A 5,107-nucleotide genomic window follows, 5' to 3' on the forward strand; every position below is an offset into this window, starting at 1 on the left:
CGGGGAGACAGAAGAGGTCTGCCTCGCCCTGTGGGTCACTCCCTGGCCGGGGATTGATCTCATGCCTTAGTGGCTGGCAACAGCTTCACAGTGCTGAGACTTAAACCTCGCGCCACCAGGGAGGCCCAGCTATTAATTATATTTCCTGTGTTTGGCTCAGTGAGCCCCTTCTTACCTGTGGTGTTGAACCTGAAACTTCTAGATCTCAGAGAGCCTGGTGAGTGGAGCTTGCTGAGGCCTCCCCCCAACTCTTGCGCCCCTTTCGCCTAATGGGTTGAAACCACAGTGGTCTAAAAGCCAGGTGGAGCCACGCACGTTCTTCCAGAAAGCTGTCGTGGAGACGGGAGTGCTCGAAGACAGTCTCTCATGTCCCAGATAGCACCGAGGCTTTTCATGCCTTGTCCGCAGTGCTTTCCAAGGTCTCGTCCCCTCCACAGGCGATGGAGCCCCCAAATGTGTCTGCTGTCACTGAGTTTCAGCTGCTGGGGTTCCAGAACCTTCTTGAGTGGCAGTCCCTGCTGTTTGCCATCTTTCTGTTCATCTATGTGCTCACGGTGGTGGGGAATGTCGTCATCATCGCCGTGGCGAGCCATGACCGGCGGCTGCACACGCCCATGTACACGTTCAAGCACCTGTCCTTCCTGGAGGTCTGGTACACCTCCACCATCGTGCTGCCGCTGCTCACCTGCCTGCTGTCCCGGGGCCGTGCCATCTCCTTCCCCGCCTACATGGCCCGGCTCTATTTCTTTGTGTTTTTCGGGGCCACGGAGTGCTTCCTCCTGGCCACGATGGTCTATGACCGCTACCTGGCGGTCTGCAGCCCCCTGCACTACCCCCTCCTGATGTGCCCCGAGACCTGCGCCAAGCTGGTGGCCGTCTCCTGGGTGACCAGGGTGGGCACGGGGTCCTGCCCTGCCTGATGATCTTCAGGCTGGACTTCTGTGCCCCCAACCGGATCAACCACTTCTTCTGCGACCTGCCCTTCCATGCGGCTCTCCTGCTCCTGCGTCTACCTCACCGAGATGGTCATCTTCGCCCTGTCCATCGCCGGCTGCGTGTGTGCCTCCTCCCCACCTCGTGTCCCACGTCTTCATCGTGGCCGCCATCTTAAGGATCCCCTCCGCCTCCGGCCCGCGAAGACCTTCTCCACGGCGGCTCCCACCTGGCCGTGGTCACCATCTACTCCGGGACCACGATTCCATGTACGTGCGCCCCAATGCCCACCTGTCCCCTGAAATCAACAAGATCATTTCCGTCTTCTACACCGTGGTCACCCCACTGCTGAACCCTGTCATCTACCGTTTAGGAACAAAGACTTCAAAGAGGCCATCAGGAAAGTAATGAGGAGGAGGGGCCGCGTCTGCGGCCTCAGAGCACAGGGCAGCTTCTCGCTCAGGTGCGGCCAGTCGGCGGGGCCAGGCGCGGCCCAGTGCGGTCGGGCCCTTGGCGCTGCCCGGGCTGCCGCAGGTGGGGGCTGCTTCCCCGCCCCCCCGCCCGCCCCTCCCGCTGCTCGCTGCGGCCTCTGCCGGCCCTGCTGTCCTCGCTCTGCCCTCCGGGTCCCTGCGCACGGCCAGGCGGAGCTCGTGGGGCCGTGGACAGAAAGCCGCCCGAGGGCCCGCGCGGGGCTGTCCCGGCGTCGCCCCGGCCCCCGCACCTGCCGGCGTCCGGCGCGGCCGCGGGAGAGGCACGTCGGCACCGGCGGCTCCGCGGCAGGCGGCGCAGGGGTGCTTCCAAACGCCAGACTGGTCTGCAGAGACTTAGATCCCGGGTGTGTGTTGAATGAAATCTTAGGAAAAGCAGTCACGGCGGGAAGGAGAGGGCGGGGCGGGTGAAGGGGGCAGAGGCGAGAGACAGACGGGTGGGGGGAAGGAGGGAACCCAGGGGAAGGGGGGAGGGCGGGAGGGAGCGGGGAGGGACAGGCTGCCCCGTGCAGCTGCTGTCCCCGCCGACTCTCTGGACACGGCCCTCGACGCGCCGCTGCTGACCGGCTGCCCCTGCCCCTCCCCGGGTACCTGTCCCCGCCGGTGTGGGGGCCGGGGCGGCCTGAGGCGTCTCTGCCTCGGTGGCATCTGTCTCTGGCCTGCAGCGGAGGCCGGCAGTGCCCGCGTCGCGCCCCCGCCCCCGCCCAGCTCGGCTCGGGCCGCCCGCCAGCTCCGCCCCGGCCCCAGCGCGGGCCACGGAGCTACTCCCGCCACTCCGGGCCCGCCCGCCCTGCCCCCTCCCCGGACGACGTCAGGCCGGGCAAGGCCTTCGGGCCGGGTGTGCGTGGACCAGGGCAGCGCGGGAGGGCGGCGGGGGACGGGCCGGCGCGGACCCGCCGCCCAGAGGCCCGGGAGGCCGAGGCCGGGGCCCGCCAAGGGGCAGCGCGAGGGCGCACGGGGCGGCGGACGCCCAGGAGCGGCCAGGGCCCCCCCGGCCGCCGCTTCCCGCCCGCCGGTCACCGCGGGCGCCGGCCAGCCACGGGGGCCGCCGCGGGCCGCTCGGCGAGAGACACCGGCGCCCGCAGCTGCGTGAGTGGTGGGGCGACACCTGCAGCAAGGACGCCCTGAGACCCCGGGCCCCGGGGCGCCTTCGCGGGCCCCCAGAGAAAGGGCGGGACCTGCAGCCCGCGTCTGAGCGCCGCCAGCCCTGCTTATAGCCGCTCTCAGGCTGCCCCACCCACAGAGCTGATTGGACCGTTTAGCACCAGTCAGCTGGTAGCTCACACCTGATTGGGCCAGCCACAATCCAGGAAGCACAGGTTGCATAAAAAGGCGCTGAGGCGCCAGTCGGCTCTGGCCCCGCTGCCCAGATCCGGGGCGGGCGTGGGGCGGGGCTTGGTCAGGCTCTTGCGGGGAGTAGCGTGAGGCGTGACCCGCCTCGCCCGGAGGATGCCCAGCGGTGGTCAGCGGCCTGCCAGGCCAGCGCTGTGGGCCTGTCCCTGACCCCCTGCCCTGGCGCCCGCTGTACGGGGAGCAGGCGGGGCTCCCTGCGGACCGAGGAGAGACCCGCGGGCTGAGGCGGGGCTTCCCCGGGTCGGGGTGGCGCTGGGGCTCGGAAATCTTCGGGGTTCCCGGGAACAGGACGCGCCCCTGAGCTAACCTGGGGCCGGGCCAGGGCTTCTCAGGCTTGACTGAGCGCGGGGCCGGGGTGGGCGGCTGCGTGGACCTGCTGGGCGGGGGGTGGGGGGAGGGCGTGGGGGCTCCGGGGGCGCCATCCCGCGGCAGCCGGGACGCACGGGGCCCTGCGGGGCCAGGAGACGCGTGGGTCCCGAGAAACGGCGCGAAGGCGAAGGCGCCCGCGCGGGCTGCGGGTCGGGCGAGGGGCGCGGCAAGGGCGCCCGGGGTGCCCGAGTCCTCGGCGGAGGGGCGTCCCTACGCCCGGCGCCCCTGGGCGCGCGGGACCCCGCCGGGCAGACCGCGGGCCGCCCCCGCCAAGTCCGCACCGAGGCCTGCGGACGCGCGGGCGTGGTGCCGGGTTCGGGCCCCGAGCGGCCCTGCCTGGCGAGCTGCCTGCGCCCGCCCTGGCGCCGCCGTCCGCTCTTTGGGGCACGGAGTTCTGTGACACCAGCCCCGTCGCCCGAGCCCGTCCCCCGCGAGGTCCAGCTCTGCGCGGCCAGGGCGGGGGGCGCAGCCCAGGTGGCCAGGGGCGCTGCTTCCCCCGGGCGCGCCGACCCCGGAGCCGCCGGGAACGCCCCTCCGCCGGCGGGGGCCGCGGGGTGAGCCGGGCCTGACTCCCGGGCGGGCGGACGCGCCCCGGGCTCTGCCCGTCCTCTGCAGCCGGCCCGGCCGAGCCGCGGGCCCGGGACGTCCTCGGAGGCTCGGACGCGCGCCCGCCCCTCGGGCTTCTCTGCGGCCCTGGAGGAGGGTCCTCGCCGGCCGGGCGGGACAGGCGGCAGACGGACCGAGGGGCCCGAGGAGCCGAACCTGCGGGGCGGGGGCGCCTCGGGAAGCACCCGCGGTTTTTGAAAAAAGACATTTATTTATTTATCCATGCGCACAAGAGCCGGGGTGCAGCCAGCGGCGGGGGTGGGGGTGGCGGTGGGGAGACTCCCCAGGACAGCGAGGGGCGGAGCGGGCGGATGGGCTGAGGCGCCGCTGCGGGGCGGCGGGGCCGGAGCGTTGGCTGCCCCTGGGGTCTGCACCTGGCCGACCCACTCGGCGCCCGCCTGAGCCTCGGCCCGTGCGCCCTCGGCGCTCCCCGCCTCGGAGCCGGACTTGGGGACTCTGGGGCGCGTCCCTTAACGCCCGCCTTGGCGTTGCTTCTCCTGATTTTCCCTGCAGCCCCCCACCGCTTGCGCGGAGGGGGCCCCGCCGCGCCCACCCCGCCTGCGTCCAGTCCTCCGGGCGCGTGACCCGCGCGGGGGGGGGGTGCGCGGGGAGCGCCAGAGCCCCTTGGAGCGGGGGCCTGGGCCTGGGAACTGAAGCGGCGGGCGGAGGACACGCGTCTCAGGGGCGTCCCGTTCACCCCTCACGTTGGGTCCTCACCAGACACACCCCCTTCTGCTAGCTGGTTCCCCTCACTGCCCCCCTCCCCACCAGCTCCTGGCGGGACCGTCCCCACAGGGGACAGACAGAGGCTGCCAGGGAGCCCAGGGGCCCTTCTGGTGTCTGCAGCGCGCGCCAGCGCCTCCTCCGCGGCTCCTCACCAGGGCGCCCTGGCGGGGTGAGCAATGAGCGCGCACCCCCGCCCGCCCCATCACCCCCTCCCCAGCGCGCCCTGCTCTGGGGCTCCCCTGCGGGGCGCGGCCATAGTTTCGCAGTTGAGCGTGGCCCCACGATGGGTCTCAGTACCCCAGGGCCCCCCTGCGTCACGGGTGCCCCGAGACGCCCCGAGGAGCCCAGGAAGACCCCGGGCGCGCCGCGGGCACTGAGGAGGCGCCCAGTTCGCCTAAGGAGCCCCGGGCCTCACAGGGGCGGTTTGGAAAGGGGTTCTCCGCGCCTCCCCTGCGCTCCCTCCGCGCGGCCGGGGTGGCTGTGCCCCAGGATGGGAGGAGACCCCGGGGACCCCAGGGGCGCCCACAGACACCAGGAGGGCTCCGGGCGCGCCTGAAAGACCGACCTGCGCGTCCCCGGCTGGAGCTGCTGTCCCGGGTCCCATGGGGCCTCCAGCAGGGCGCGGAGTCCCC

General features: G+C 72.2%; 1 pseudogene; it reads left to right on the top strand.

Annotated features, from left to right (window-relative positions):
- The first annotated feature begins 440 nt into the window (after window positions 1–440).
- On the top strand, window positions 441–3,701 carry LOC119242841 (uncharacterized; annotated as a pseudogene).
- Window positions 3,702–5,107: the final 1,406 nt, after the last annotated feature.

Source organism: Talpa occidentalis, unplaced genomic scaffold (assembly GCF_014898055.3).
Source record: "Talpa occidentalis isolate TD23 unplaced genomic scaffold, MPIMG_talOcc4v2.1 talOcc4.13, whole genome shotgun sequence".
Lineage (NCBI taxonomy): Eukaryota > Metazoa > Chordata > Mammalia > Eulipotyphla > Talpidae > Talpa > Talpa occidentalis.